The sequence below is a fragment of the Rhinopithecus bieti genome, unplaced genomic scaffold, assembly GCF_001698545.2.
Source record: "Rhinopithecus bieti isolate Rb0 unplaced genomic scaffold, ASM169854v2 scaffold_6380, whole genome shotgun sequence".
Taxonomy (NCBI): Eukaryota; Metazoa; Chordata; class Mammalia; order Primates; family Cercopithecidae; genus Rhinopithecus; species Rhinopithecus bieti.
In genome coordinates, this window is record NW_016806642.1 from 11,355,450 (window position 1) to 11,372,163 (window position 16,714).

General features: G+C 40.1%; 1 protein-coding gene and 1 long non-coding RNA gene across 2 annotated transcripts in view; one reads left to right on the forward strand and one right to left on the reverse strand.

Annotated features, from left to right (window-relative positions):
- Positions 1-2,293, reverse strand: part of LOC108532930 (uncharacterized) — a 21,872-nt gene extending 19,579 nt beyond the window's left edge. Inside the window, exon 1 of the long non-coding RNA XR_001886594.1 lies at positions 2,245-2,293. This is a non-coding gene — a long non-coding RNA (uncharacterized LOC108532930). The remainder of the gene's footprint in view (positions 1-2,244) is intronic.
- DAB1 (DAB adaptor protein 1) overlaps positions 1-16,714 on the forward strand; it is a 1,277,266-nt gene that overhangs the window by 76,624 nt on the left and 1,183,928 nt on the right. The window lies entirely within an intron of this gene.

The following is a 16,714-nucleotide window of genomic DNA, read 5'->3' on the forward strand; positions in this document are numbered from 1 at the left end:
AAATACATATTATATATTATTATATATTATATACATTTTAAATCTTTATTTCTATTAATAATAAAACTGTTGTTGAAGGATGTGATTTATATCTGTAGGCAAGTGGGTTTTTTAAAAATACTGAATTACAGAATAAGAAAGACTTTTCATCTAAGTCCCAGGCAGTTCTGAACTGGTAGAGGACTTCTCTACTCCCTTAAAAGCAAATCCTGACCCTATGAAACATATAGGGTTCTTCTATAATGGCTGGGCAAGCTAAAAGTTAGAAACCCCATAGCTAGAGAAACAGGACTGATTTGGAGTGTGTGTATGTCCAGGGGTGTTGTTAAAAGCAATAGCAATCTTTAAGGCAAGTAATTGAAAAGCCAACTTGAAATAATGGTTGCAAGTCACGAGTCAACAGACTAGCCAAAAATTTAATAGGGCAATCTAACAGGCTTAAAAATGAAAAGAAAATGAAAGAAAAACTGATTCCAAGCATTAATGGCTGTACAATCTGGGACAGACAAATTCTACAGAATTAGTCAAATAAAGTCACTAAACAAATAACAACAATAAAAACCCTAGAAATAACAACTTCTGGGAAGAATCGGAATCCAGAATTCCTATAATATGTCATCTAAAATATCACCTGTAAAACAATAACAACAACAAACAAGATGTGCAAAGAAGCAGAAACCCTATAGCTAAAGAAACAGGATTGATTTTAAGTGTGTGCATGTCCACACATGCCTTAGATTTTAAGTGTGTGCATGCCTTAGAGATTGCTATTGTTAAAAACAATAGCAGTCTCTAAGGCAAATAATGGAAAAGCCAATTTGCAATACTGGTTGCAAGTCACAAGTCAACAGACTAGCCAAAAATTTAACAGGGAGATCTAGAATGAGATAGCCATTGTGTACCTTGATAAGCTGCCACTATCCCTGTTGATCGCTGTTGTTCTGGAAGGCTACACATATAGGCACAGCTGTGTGCATAATCTGGAGACACCAGAGAAGGCCTTAACTAACTATTCATCCATGGCTGAATATGAGACCTCATGAATGTATAGAGGAGATGCAAGAAGGCACATCAGAAAGTAAACTGCATCATATTTGTAAATTTCCCGAAGGTTGAAAGTGTTCTCCAACCCACATATAGATCCATTGTCAAAGGGTAGAAATGTTACTGAATCACAGTGTTTAAGTACTACCTCTGATCAATCAACATGATTACTACACTATGCTTACCAGGGGTAATCTCTAGAACCCAGGCTTAAAATGAAAAGAGGAGTAAAAGAAAAATTGATTGGAAACATTAGTGGCTGAGCAATCTGGGGGAGACAAATTCTACAGAAATAGTCAAACATAGTCACTGAACAAATAACAACAACAATAAAAATCCTAGAAATAATGACAACGTCTGGGAAGAATCAGAATCCAGAATTCCTATAATATGTTATTTAAAATATCACTTGTAAAACAACAACAAAAAACAAGATGTGCAAAGAAGCAAGAAAATATGACCCATACTCAGAAAAAAAGTAGTCAAAACATACTATATTTGATGGATGCAGATTTGGACTTAGCAGAAAAAGACTTCAAAGCAACTATTATAAATCTGTTCAAAGGTGAAAGAAAACCATGTTTCGGAAAGTATTATTATAATAATTTACTAGAGAATATCAATAAAGAGATATAAATTACACAAAAAAAGAACCAAATGGAAGTTCTGGAGCTGAAAAGTACAGTAATTGAAACAAAAAAATTTACTCAAGGGGCTCAACAGCAGATTCAAGATGTCAGGAGAAAGATTTAGTAAACTTGAAGATAGATAAATAGGATTTATCCAATTGGAAGAACAGAAAACAAATAGAGAAAAATGAACAGGGCCTCAGAGACCCATAGAACGCCATTAAGCACAGCAACATATGTTTCATGGGACTCTCATAAGGAAAAGAAAGATAGAAGAAAGAAAGAGAGAAAGAAAGAAAGAAAGAAAGAAAGAAAGAAAGAAAGAAAGAAAGAAAGAAGGAAAAGAAGGAAAGAAAGAAAGAAAGGGGGAAAAATATTTGAGGAAATAATGGCCAAAACCTCACCAAATTTAATTTAAAAAATAATCCTCACATCCAAGAACCTCAGTGAACTGCAAATAGGATAAACACACACACACAAAAATCACACTTAGATATATAATAGTCAAATGATTGAAAACCAAATATAAAGAAATAATTCTAAGATCAGCAAGAAGTAAAAAGACACTCACTGTATACAGAGGAATGAAAATAAGATTTTCAACTGACTTCCTACTAGAAATAGAGGCCAGAAGGCAGAATTGTGACATATTCAAAGTGCTGAAAGACAAAAACCTAGCAACCAAGAATTCTATATCCAGCAAAACTGTTCTTCACAAAGATATTCTCAGATAAACAGAGACTAAATGAATTTGTGGCTAGCAGACCTGACTTACGAGAAAGAGTAAAGAAAGCTTTCTGGACTGAAAGAAAATGACACTAGATGATAACTTGAATTCATGGAGAAATAAAGAGCACTTGTAAGTTAATTATGTAGATAAATATAAAAGACAATAAATACATGTTTCTTTTCTCAAAACTGATTTAAAAGAAAATTGTATGACATAATAACTTAAAATGTATTGTTGGGCTTATAACATATGATATATATGACTATAATAACACAAAGAAGGCAAAAGAAAATGGAGATATATTTTAACAAAATTTCCATATTTTAGCAGAAGTAAGTTAGTATTAATCCAGAGTATATTACGAAAAGTTAAGGTGCATGCTGAAATCCCTGGAAAATTTATTAAGAAAACAACTCAAAATGTATAAATAAATCCAACAAGGAGTTAAAATGGTACAGTAGAAAATATCTATCTTACACAGGAGAAGGCAATTAAGGAGGAGCACAAAAATCCTGAGACATACAGAAAACAAGTATCAAAATGCAGATGTAAATCTATCCATATCAACAGTTACATTAGATGTAAATGAATTAAGCATTTCTATCAAAAAGCAGATTGTCAGACTGGATAATAAAAGAAGATCTTACTATATGCTGTATCCAAGACACATATTTTAGATTGAGTCAAATACGTTGAAAAGTAAAATAATGGAAAAAGATATACTATGCAAACAACCCAAATAGAGCTGGAGTCATCATACTAATGTCAAAGAAATAGACTTTAAGACAAAAAGTTTTACTAAAAACAAGATGTACAAGGTGTCAGGAAAACGGAACAATTAAAATATATATGCACCTAACAACAGAGTCCCAAAATACATGAACTAAAAACAGAAGAACTGAAGGGAGAAATAGGCAATTCTGTAATAATAGTTGGAGATCTCCATATCATACTCTTAATAATTGATAGGCCAACTAGAAAGAAAATCAGCAGTTATATGGAGAATTTGAACACTATCAATTATTTTGACCTAACTAGTATCTGTAGAGCAGTCCATCCAACAGCAGCAGAATACATATTCTTTTCAAGCACACATAAAACAATTATTTAGAATAGATGTGTGGTAGAGCATAAAAGGGGTCTCAATAAATTGAAAATAATTGAAGTTATGAAAAGTATGTTGTCCAACAAAACCAGTATCACATTAAAAATCAACAACTGAAAGAAATTTGGGAAATCCACAAATATTTGGAAATTAGTACAGTTCTAAATAAACTGTGAATTAATAAATCACAGAGGAAATTAGGAAATATTTTATACTGAAAAAGAATGAAATCACACATCAAAATTTGTGGGGTCCAGCTCAGGCAGTACGTAGAGGAAAATTATAACTTTTAATGCCTATATTAGAATAAAGGAGGCCAGCCACAGTGGCTCATCTCTGTAATCCCAGCACTTAGGGAAGCCAAGGCGGGAGGATTGCTTGAGCTCAGAAGTTTGAGACCAGCCTGGGCAACATAGTGAGAGCTCATCTCTGTGAAAATTTTTTAAAAATTAGCCTGGGATGGTGGCATGCACCTGTAGTCCCAGTTACTCTGGTGCCTAATGTTAGAGGATCACTTAAGCCCAGGAAGTTGAGGCTGCAGTGAGCTGTTATTATACCATTGCACTCCAGCCTGGGCAATAAAGTGTGATCCTATCTCAAAAAAAAAAAAAAAAAAAAAAGAAAAGAAAAAGGAAAGATCTCAGACCAGTGACCTACATTTCCACTGTAAAAAAACTAGAAAAATAAGAGCAATTCAAACCCAAAGCAAATAGAAGTAAGGAAATACAGTTGTTTTTTGGTATCTGGGGGGGGATTGTTTCCAGGATCCCTTGCAAATAGCAAAATCTGGATACCCAAGTCCCTTATATAAAATGGCATAGCATTTGCATATAACCTCCTATATACTTTAACCCATCTCTAGATTACTTATAGCACCTAATGTAAATTCTATGTAAATACTTGTTACACTGTAAATTTTAAAATTTATATTATTTTATAATTGTATTGCTTTTATTGTCTTTTTTCAAATATTTTCAATCCACAGTTGGCTGAATCCAATGATGTAGAGCCTATGGATATGAAGGACCAACTGTAATACAAATTAGAGTGGAAAACAGTGAAATAGGAAACAGAAAAAAATAGAGAAAATCAACAAAACTAAAAATTTAATGAAAATATCAATAAAATGTATGAAACTTTTACTATACTGATCCAGAATAGAAGAGACAAAAGGCAAATGAAGAAAATTGGAATGAAAGAGATGATGTTACTAACCACCTTACAGAAATTACGAGGCTTAAGGAAATTCTGTGAACAACTTTATGCCAAAAAATTTAGACATCTTACATGAAATGAAGAAATTCCTAGAAAGATACAAATTTAGCACAATTGACTCAAAGATTGAAAACGTGAATAGATTGTAACAAGCAAAGAAAATGAATTAGTAATTAAAGATTTTCTGACAAAGAAAAGCCCCAGTCTAGATGACTTTACTGGTGAATTCTAACAAATATTTAAAGAAGAATTAATGCCAATTGGTTGCAAACTCTTCCAAAATATTAGAAGAGGAGGAAACACTTCACAATTATTTTTATGAGGCCAGTGTTAACTTGATATCAAAGTCAGACAAATATATTACAAGAAAGTTAAACAATAGATCCATATTCCTCATAAATATGGATGCAAAACTTCTCAAGATCATATTAGGAAACCGAATTCAGAAACATATAGAAAAAGAGATTCTACTTCATGATCTAGTGAAATTTCTCTCAGGAATACAAGATTGGTTTAACATCCATAAATTATTTAATATAATATACCATATGAATGAATTAAAGGACAAAACCATATAATCATCTCAATACATGCCAAAACGTATTTGACAAAATTCAACACCTATTTATTATAAAACTTTCAGTAATTAGGAGCAGAAGGAACTTCTTCTAGCTGATAAACCATATCTAAGAAAACCTAACCTTCTATCTTAAAAGCTAGAGCTAATGTCGTACTTAATGGTGAAAGACTGAATGCCTTTCATTTCAGATCAGGAACAAAACAGGAAGTCTGGTCTCACCATCTCTATTTAACACTGGACTGGAGATTCTAGCCAGGAATTGGCAAGGGTTAAATTTGGCCTGCATTCAGTTTGTGTACAGCCCACAAACAAGAATGGTTTTTGCATTTTTTAATAGTGGTAAACAAAAAAAGCAGACAAACAGGAAACAAAGGAGAAAATGTGACAGACTTCATCTTGAAAAACCTAAGAGATTTACTATCTGTCCCTTTTTAGAAAAGTTTGCTCATCTCTGACTATAAAACATCAGAAAGCTTCTACTACTGATAATAGCTACCATTTACCATGCTTACTATAAACCAGTCCCCATCCTTGTGTTGAGCACTGGAAATACATTTTCTCAGTTCTTCTTTATAGCAGTTTTTCCATGTAAAAGGCCCTTCCGCATCCACTGAAGCAAACTCAGTTTAACTTGATTATTTCTGGAAAGATCCTATTTCCAAACAAGGTCACGTTCAGAGGTATTAGAGATCAGGACTTCAGCATCTGAAATTTTGGAGGGCACAGTTCAGCCCATAACAGCATATGTGTGCATGTGTGTATGTGTTTTCTGTGCTTCAGAGACAGATACACAGAGATGAGATGGAAAGGATTGGTTTCAGAACGGAAGGGAGGAGCAGAATCAGGCAAGTATGTCCAAATGGTTTCAGGGTGAGTGTGATTGGAAAAGATTGAGAGAAGGTTACTACTTTAATTAGTAAGAGGTTACTGGTGATTTTGGAAGTAACAGTTTTGAAAATGCTGAGAGAACAGAATCCGTATTGCAAGGGCTTAAGGTCCACTAACCTTATACTTTCTACTTCAAAGACCCTTCTACATCCACTGAAGCAACTGAGCTTTACAACCCCACTGTGGGGAGGCCATTTCATGGATGAAAAAATAGAGGCTAAGAAAATCACTCTTCTTTTATGTCAGAGCACATCTGAAGTGAATTTTGGACTGGCTTGTAACAGTTCCAATGCTGTTTTTCTCTGTTTTTATTTAATTCTTGGATCACCAATGTAAATTTTCAAATCTTTTGTGATATAGTGCAAACAAATGGGTTTGGAGTCAGACAGTTTCATCAAGTATGGGTAACCCTGAGCAGGCCATTGTGTTTTCATTCTTGGGAATGAGATGAGAATGTTTATATATACTTTGCAGAGTTGTTGTGGGACTTAAAGGAAACAGAGTAAGTAGGGTGGCTAGGTACTTCATATCAGTTTGCTTCCTCATTATCTCCCTAAATCTAAGGTACAACAGGCATTGTGTATTATGGTCCCTCAACTCTCTCCTAACAGCAAGCACAATTCCCTGTACGTAAAACAATGCTGAGTTAATGTATGATTCTTTTTCCCTCAATAACACTTGAATATTTCACTATATTAAGACAGTTATATTAAACTTATTTTTTTCTTTCATCTGAGCCTTAATTTTGGCAACCAAATTAAAATGTAACATTTTTTCGCAAATATTTGTGGAGCATTTTAATTCATTTATCAAATAAACAGAGAGAGAGTATCTTTTATATGGCAGGTATTGTGTGTGGAACTGGACACACAAAAGTTATAAGGTGGCTTTTGTTCTAAGTGAGAAGAACAGCCCACAGTGGGCAGCTCTGGTGCAGGTAGAGTGCTGACCTTGGCTCCCACAGACTTTAGGTTGAGTTCTAGCTGTATCATTTTCCTGCCAGCTGTGTGATTCTGGGCTAGTTATTGAACTTATCTGAGCCCCAGTTTCTTCTTCTGTAAAATACAATTAATAATAGGGCTCTAATTCCTATAGTTTAAATGTCTGTACCCTGAAAAACTCATATTGAAATTTAGTTACCATTGTAACAGTGTTGAGAGGTGGGACTTTTTTCTTTCTTTCTTTCTTTTTTTTTGAGATGGAGTCTCACTCTGTCGCCCAGGCTGGGTGCATGGCGCGATCTCGGCTCACTGCAAGCTCTGCCTCCTGGGTTCACTCCATTCTCCTGCCTCGGCCTCCTGAGTAGCTGGGACTACAGGCGCCTGCCACCACACCTGGCTAATTTTTTGTATTTTTAGTAGAGACAGGGTTTCACCGTGTTAGCCAGGATGGTCTTGATCTCCTGACCTCATGATCCTCCCACCTCTGCCTCCCAAAGTGCTGGGATTACAGGAGTGAGCCAAAGTGCCCCGCCCGAGGTGGAACTTTTAAGTAGTGATTAGGCCATGAGGGCTCTGCCCTCACTGGTGGAATTAATGCTGTTATAAAAGGCTGAGTCTGGTCCCCACTTGTTCTCTTGCCCTCTTGCCCTCTTGCCTTCTGCCTTGTGATGGTAAAGCAAAAAGGCCCTCAGTAGAGGCCGGCACCTTGCTATTGGTTTCCCCAGCCTCCAGACTGTGAGCCAATAAATTTCTGTTCATTACGCATTACTCAGTCCCAGGTATTCTGTTATAGTCACACAAAATGGACTAAGAGACCAATTCCATCTTTTATTCAGTCAGAGAAACCCCAGTTTTTAATAACGTTTTACATATTGGATTTGAAGAGAAAGGATTAAACCTATTTTTTTTTACATGACTGCCCCCAGGGAAGCTTTATCTATAGTGAGTACTGTTTTAAATTACAGACTTTTTTGCCACAGTCTGTACTTTATCTGTTTTTTACATGCATATAGTCTAAGTGAGCTAGGTTTTCTTCACCTATGTAAAGAAGTGCTTTCTAAGATGGCACGGAGCATACCCACCTTGTTGATATGACTCCCACTCAAATGCCTACAGGGTTAAGAACATCAGTGAATGACATAGAGGTCAGATTATATGTGGCTCAATGTACAGGGTCTGTCTGGAGGGGGTGATGGCTATCCAGCTCTTATAGAATGCTTTTGGAATTCCGTTAAGAATGTGGAATGTGAGCCCAGTGCTGTTAGATCTTCCATCATTTCACAAGAAGCCAGAAACCTGGATTTCTATGTGAATGCTTCCTTTTAAAAGCCTTGGTTATATATTTTTTATGGTGTGACGCATATAGACACATCTGTGGGCTGTGATCAGCCTCTGATCACCAGATTGCAACTTCAGTAGAGATAATAACCTGAGGCTTTGGAGCCAGAAGAACTACTGCCATTATTAACTTGAAGGATGATCTCGAGAGAGTTATTTAACTTTCTTTTTTTTTTTTTTTTCTTTTTTTCTTTTCTTTTTTTTTATTATACTGTAAGTGTTTAGGGTACATGTGCATAACTGTGCAGGTTTGTTTACATATGTATACTATGCCATGTTTGGTGGTGCTGCACCCATCAACTCGTCAGCACACCATCAATTCCATCATTTATATCATGTATAACTCCCCAAGGCATCCCTCCCTCCTCCCCCCTCCCCATGATAGGCCCCAGTGTGTGATGTTCCCCTTCCCGAGGTCCCAAGTGATCTCATTGTTCAGTTCCCAGCCCACCTATGGAGTGAGAACATGCGGTGTTTGGTTTTCTCTTCTGTCTTGGTGGATAGTTTGGCCTAAGAATGATGAGTTTCCAGCTGCATCCATGTCCCTACAAAGGACGCAAACTCATCCTTTTTTTATGGCTGCATAGTATTCCATGGGTATATGTGCCACATTTTCTTAATCCAGTCCTGTCAGCAGATGGACATTTGGGTTGACTTTCTGACTCAGTTTATACATCTGCAAAAGGGAGGATTATATTGACTTCAATGCAGTAGCAAAAAATTTATGTGTAAAACCTAGCACAAGACAAACAATTTAAAAATGGGCAAAAGTTTTGAATAGATATTTTACCAAAGAAAATATGGTTAATAAGCATGCAAAAAGAGTATGAACATCACCAGTTATTAGGGAAATGCAAGTTAAAACCACTGAATGAAATACTGAACAGAATGGCTATTATCAAAAAGTCAAATAATAACAAGTGTTAGTGTGTTCGGAATTGGTTCTTTCCAGTGGGTTCTTGGTCTTCCTGACTTCAAGAACGAAGCCGTGGACCCTCGCAGTGAGTGTTACAGTTCTTAAAGGTGGTGTGTCTGGAGTTCATTCCTTCAGATGTTCAGATGTGTCTAGACTCTCTTCCTTCCTGTGGGTTCGTGGTCTCGCTGACTTCAGGAGTGAAGCTGCCGACCTTCGCAGTGAGTGTTACAGTTCTTAAAGGTGGCATATCTGGAGTTGTTTATTCCTCCTGGTGAGTTTGTAGTCTCGCTGACTTCAGGAATGAAGCCCCAGACCCTCGTGATGAGTGTTACAGCTCATAAAGGTAATGCGGACCCAAAGAGTGAGCAGCAGCAAGATTTATTGTGAAGAGTGAAAGAATAAAGCTTCCACAGCATGGAAGGGGACCCGAGCCGGTTGCTACTGCTGGCTTAGGTGGCCAATTTTTATTCCCTTATTTGGCCTCACCTACATCCTGCTGATTGGTCCATTTTACAGAGTGCTGATTGGTGCATTTACAGTCCTTTAGCTAGACACAGCACTGATTGCTGTGTTTTTACAGAGTGTTGATTGGTGCATTTACAGTCCTTTAGCTAGACACAGAGTGCTGATTGGTGCGTTTTTACAGAGTGCTGATTGGTGCATTTACAATTCTTCAGCTAGACACAGAGTGCTGGTTGGTGCATTTACAATCCTTTAGCTAGACATAGAGCAGTGATTGGTGCATTTTTACACAGTGCTGATTGGTGCATTTACAATTCTTTAGACACAGAGTGCTGATTGGTGCATTTTTACAGAGTGCTAATTGGTGCATTTACAATCCTTTAGCTAGACAAAAAAGTTCTCCTAGTCCCCACCCGACCCAGAAGCCCAGCTGGCTTCACCTCTCAATCCCCTGTCTAAACAGGACACCCCAACTGCTGTGGGGAATTGGGCAGTTACCACTCTAGCTACTTCCTGCTGGATAGGGGTGAAGAAGGGGCTCTGCAGTTGTAGCATCCTCCAGAGGGGAACTCTTTAGGCCAGTCAGAGGACCAGCAGGTCGGTCCAGGGATCCTCAGTAGAAGTTGTTAGTTGAGCTCATTTGGGGTTCCATTTGTAAGACCATCGTAGCTTGATGGCCTCAACCTTAGAGGAAACAAATTTGACAAGGAGATTAAAAATACAGGGCCCAAAGGCAAGTAATAGCAAGATGGGTGTCACAGGACCTAGAAATGGGAGATGCCATGTCGCCCAACTCCAGAAGTTGGTATAAGAGTTTGAAAGGCATTGTTTGATTTCAGAAGTATTTTCCTGTAAATGCCGGGCGACATCTTGTACTATCCCTGACTGGTTAGTGTAAAAACAATACTCTTCTCCTAAGAAGGTGAGAGTCCTCCTTTCTCAGCAGTGAGGAGGTCTAGGCCTCGGCAGTTTTGGAGAGTCGCTGCTGCCAAAGACTCTATTTGGGATTGTAGAGTAAGGATAGATTTCGTTATTTCTTGCAAACTGTCTGAGAAATCCTTTGAGAGTGTGTGGTAGTAGGATAATGAAGTAGATAAACTGGCTATTCTGGTTCCTGTAGCAGTAGCCATTCCTAACCCTATAAGTAGGGGTATTAGTTGTATGGCTCCGCATTGACGGACTTGAGCTTTGAGGGGTACTGATAGGGTCTGATTTCCTGGGGTAATGTTAATGTTGGGAGTTAGAAAGACTAAGGTGCAGTTGCCTTTCCAGTTAGTGGAGAGGCAGATATAGGTTGACATTCCACACAAAAAGAATATACCTTGGCTGGGTAGACAGAACTGGTTGTGTTCGTTAAAAAGGTGTGTGAGTTTGTTGTTTCCACTTTCCCTTACTCCTAGAGTACTTGCCAAGGTAGCTCCGGTGAGCGGCTGGAAAGGGGTGTTGGGAACAAACTGAGTGGCTTCCTGGGTTCTATTTTCCCACTGGAGAAAAAACCGTTTTGTATCTACTAGGAACCATTCAAGAGAGTGATTAAAAGAGGGGATGAGAAGGCATTCACTACTGGTGGGGGCACTGCTGCAGGGGGTTCAGGGGTGAATGGTCATGCAGGGAGTATGTTTGCCATGACAAAATCTGGACTGTTTGTTAAGCAGGGAGGAGAAGATGATTTTTGGAGGCCCTGAGAAGTGGACAAGCCGTCTGAATGGAGCTGTTTGGGTGACTCAGCAGTTACTATGATCAGTTGGGGTTTGAAGTTGTAGGGTGTAATTCCACTGACTGGCTTCAGGTATAAGTACCTTTCCTTCTTCTGTCATGAACCACCCCGAGGGGAGAAAACTATGCCTCCATGAAAGTCCCCATTCTGTTTCAGTTGGGGAATACTGGGGCTTAATCTCTTGGAGAGGGTTGTTCTGTACCAAGCATCCTTCCATAGGTATTTCTAATGGGAGGTTCCACCTGGCAGCAATTTTGGCCTCAGCATCTGCCCAGTGGCTTCCTCCTACCATTTCTCCTTCACCTTTCTGATGGCTTTGGCAGTATAAGGCTGCCATCTCCTTGGGTTTTTGCACTCCATGCAATAACTCCATAATTTCCTTGTGGTATTTAATGGGGTTCCCCCAGAGGTTAGGAACTCCTTTTCTTTCCATATTGCAGCATGGGCATGCAGGATTAGTTAAGCACACTTGCTATCTGTATATACATTTATTCTTTTTCCTTTTCCTAGTTCTAAGGCTCGGGTAAGTGCCATTAGTTCTGCTAACTGGGCACTGGTCCCTGGGGGAAGAGGCTTACTTTCAAGTACAGTTACATCACTAACTATGGCATAACCTGCCCTTCATATCCCATTCTCCACAAATGAACTTCCCTCAGTACATAGGTTAAGGTCAGGATTAGCTAAGGGGACTTCTAAGAGATCATCTCGGCCAGCATAAGTCTGAACTATAATTTGTTGGCAGTCATGCTCAATTGATTCCCCATTCTCTGGGACAAAAGTGGCAGGGTTGAGGGCTACGCATGTACATATTTGAAGCACAGGTCCCTCAAGGAGTAGTGCCTGGTATCTAAATAGGCAGTTGTCTGATAGCCATAAACCTTTGACACCTAGTATGCCATTTGCATAATGAGTAGTCCAATGAGATCCTTTCCTTGTATTATTTTGATAGCCTCTGACACTAAGACAGCCACTGCCACAACTACCCATAAACAATAAGGCCAGCCTTTTGCTACTACATCAATTTCCTTACTTAGGTATGCCACTGGTTGTGTGGTTGTCCCACGAGTCTGAGTAAGGACTCCAAGAGCTATCCCTGCTCTCTCTGTGACATATAAAGAGAAGTCTATATGTTTTTGAAGGCTGTTTTTCCTTCTGGTTCCCATTCTACTAGATGAATATTTGCCCTCTGGGTCTCCTTGATTGGAGTATAGAGGGGCCTGGCTATCTTGCTTTATCTGGGGATCCACAGTCGGCAAAAGCCAGTGATTCCAAGGAACCCTCAGAGCTGTTTTAGTGTCTTAGGGTGAGGAGAAACCAGTACAGGCTGTATTCGTTCCTTGCTGAGGGCCCTGGTCCCTCTGGCTAAGATTAGGCCTAGATATTTGACCTGCTGTAGGCAAAGCTGGGCCTTTGACCTAGAAACCTTGTACTCTTGATTAACTAGAAAGTTCAAGAGATCTAGAGTAGCCTGCTGACATGAGGCCTCCAAACTGGTAGCCAAAAGTAAATCATCCACATACTGAAGGACCAGAGTGCCTGGATTTGAGAAGTGGCCTAGATCTTGGGCCAGTGCCTGACCAAACAGATGAGGGCCATCCCTAAACCCTTGGGGCAGGACCGTCCATGTAAGTTGGGATGTGTGGTCTGTGGGATCCTCAAAGGCAAAGAGAAACGTGGAGACAGAGTACAGGGGAATACAGAAGAAGGCATCCTTAAGGTCCAGAACAGTGAATCATTCTGCTTCCTCTGGCATTTAAAAGAGCAGGGTATAGGGGTTGAGTACAATGGGATATAGAGGAATTACCATCTCATTGATGAGTCTAAGATCTTGCACTAACCTCCACTGACCATTTGGTTTTTGTACTCCTAGAATTGGAGTATTGCAGGGACTTCTGCATTTCCTTACTAAGCCTTGAATTTTTAAATGTTTAATCATATCCTGTAATCCTTTATGAGCTTCAGGCTTTAAGAGATATTGGGATATTGCCTTTGATAAGGAAAAGTGGTGGGGTCTTTTAGCCTGATTTGGACTGGGCAGACATTTTTTGCCCTTCCAAATTGTCCTTCCAATGCCTAGACTTCAGGGTTGATTCCCTCCTCAAGTAGGGGACAGCAAATGGGTAACTTGTTCCCCATATTCCTGTAGATAATAGCTCCAGCTTTGGCTAATATATCCCTCCCTAATAAGGGTGTGGGACTTTCAGGCATAACAAGAAAAGCATATGAAAAGAGCAAAGTCTCCCAATTACAACCAAGGAGGTGGAGAAATACCTGGTTAGAGGTTGTCCCACGATTCCTTGAATGGTAACTGACCTTGAGGACAGTCGTCCTGGATAGGAGATTAACACTGAGAAGGCCATGGCAGTGTCCAGGAAGAAGTCAATTTCCTGGTCCTCAATGGTTAAATATACCTGGGGCTCATTTGATGGTGATGACATGAGCTGGTGCTTGCCCTGGGCATTCTCAGTCCTGTTGTTGGATCATCTGGTTGGGGGCTTCTGGCCCAGAGAACCTTTGCCTTCTGGGGCAGTGTGCCTTCCAGTGATTGCCTCCTCATAGCGGACATGGACGAGTGGGTGGCTTGTTTCTTGTTGGACAGTCTTTTTTAAGGTGTCCTTGTAAACCACACTGGTAACAAGCCCCACCAGGTGATTGGCTTGCTCCATTTTCTGTCCTCTCTGAACCACCAAGGTTTGTTTGTCTCAGGGCCATGACTAAGTCTGGGGCCTTTCTCTGATCTTGCTTTTCCTTTTGGGCATGTTCCTCTTGGTCCCTATTATAGAACACCAAGGTTGCCAGGTTTAATAATGCTTCCAGATTTTGTTCAGGGCCCAGGGCTTGCTTTTGGAGTTTTGTTCTGATATCTGTGGCTGATTGGGTAATAAACTTATCTTTTAGGATCAATTGACCCTCTAGTGAGTCGGGTGACAGGGGACTATATTTTCTTAAGGCCTCCTGTAGCTGCTCGAGGAAGGCAGAAGGATTTTCTTCCTTTCCCTGAGTTATGATGGACATCATTGAATAATTCATGGGTTTTTCCTAATTCTCCTTGGTCCTTCTAGAACACAGGTCAACAGATGTTTACAACTCTAGTCCCCATGATCTAAGTCAAGGTCCCAATGGGGATCCATACTGGGGATGGCTTACTGACTGGTAGGGAATTTGTCCCTTTCTTTGGCTGTCATTCTATCATTTACTTGACTAAGATACCAGGTATCTCCAAACTCTCGGGCTGCAGCTAAAGTCGCATTATTTTCATTAAATGCCAGGGTTTGACCTAACAATAGCATGACATCTCTCCAAGTGAGATAGAAGATTTGCCCTAGACTGTGTAGGACATCTGTGTACCTTTCAGGATCATCTGAAAACTTCCTCACGTTTGTCTTGATCTGCTTCAAATCAGAGAGGGAGAAGGGAACATGTACCTGGGTTGGGCCAAATTCTCTTCTTCCTACAGCTTGCAGGGGATATTACCAATAGCCTGGGGGTTTCTGTGGTCCTTTGAAGATTTCTTTGCTTGTTTCCTTCTGGGTGGGGGAGATTAGAGGAGGCTTATCATTAATAGGAACGGGAGCTATAGGGAGGTTAGGATTTGGGGGTAAGCTGAAATGTCCTCCTGTGGGTTGTAAATTGCAAGCTTTACATAGTTGTGTATTTTCCTTCAATGAAAAGAAAGCTTGGACATAAAGTATTTCACTCCATTTGCTTTCCGTCTTACAGAAAAGGTCAAGCTGCAGGATAGTATTGTGATTTATACGTCCCTCAGGTGGCTATTTTTCCCCATCAGGGAGAGAATAATGAGGTACCTCTTCTTCAGGGTTTGCAGGTCAAATTGGTCCCAATGGCTTAGGATACATTTTAAGGGTGAGCCTGTTGCTGCCTGAGTGTGTCCCATCAAACACAAAACCGCACGTGGTTTTCATTTGTTTGTTTCTTCACCTGCCCAAGAACCCACAATGGTCCCTGGACCCTGCTGATCGGAATAGATGCGCTCACCAACGCAGCAGCAGAAACACCTCTTGCCCAAGAACCTGCAATGGTCCCTGGATCCTGATGATCAGAATAGTTGCACTCACCAACACAGCAGCAGAAACGCCTCTTGTCCGAGAATCCACAATGGTCCCTGGACCCTGCTGATCAGAATAGTTGAGCTCACCAATGCAGCAGCAGAAACACCTCTTGCCCAGGAACCCACAATGGCCCCTGGACCCTGCTGATTTTATTAGTTGCACTCACCGACGACACGGCAGCAGAAACACCTCTTGCCCAAGAACCTGCAATGGTCCCTGGACCCTGCTGATTGGAATAGTTGCACTCACCGACACAGGAGTAGAAACATCTCTTGCCCAAGAACCTGCAGCAGTCCCTGGACCCTGCTGATCGAAATAGTTGTGCTCACCAGTGCAGCAGCAGAAACACTAGTTTTCTTCCTAGACCACAAAGAGGACCAAGGAATATTGGATTTAGTGGCCCTTACCACTGCATTCTCGAAAACCTGTAACCTTGCCTGTCCTCCTAGACCACAAAGAGGACTGAGGAAAATCGGATTTAGTAGCCCTTTTTGACGCATTCTTGAAAACCTATTAGAGTCCTAAGCATACTCATGTTAGTATTGGGACTTTACCCCTGTCCTATAATGATGTTATGCCCCAAAAATGAAGTGGAGGTCTATACCCTGAGGGAGGGAAGGGATCTCCAGGGTTGGAAGAGTGACATCTTTTGTCCTCACTTGAATAGAAATGATATCATTTCTGAAGCTCCCCATATCCTAGCTTCAGAATTAGTTTTTGTTAGGCCTGCTTGTCTGAGGAGGGATCCTAAAATTCCAGAAAGTCTCCCCTATGACAGGGCTTTGGGCAAAAATTATGTCTTTCTGATTTGTAAGCCTGGGTGCCTAAAGAAGGGAATAGAGTCCTGGAGTTTATACTAGAAATCATTCTTACAGGATAAACTAGAAAAGCACCAGAGACAGGAAGTGGTTTTTAGAAGTGGGACTAGCCTCAGAGAAGAGAGGTGAGAGGAAGTTTGTCTGACGGGTGTTAGGACCCAGGAGGCAAGCGTCAGGATAAATAGGATAGATGGGCGGTTTTCACTTGGGCGACATGACTTTCAGAGTTCCGCTCATGGCCGCAGGGTCAACCAACTTGTT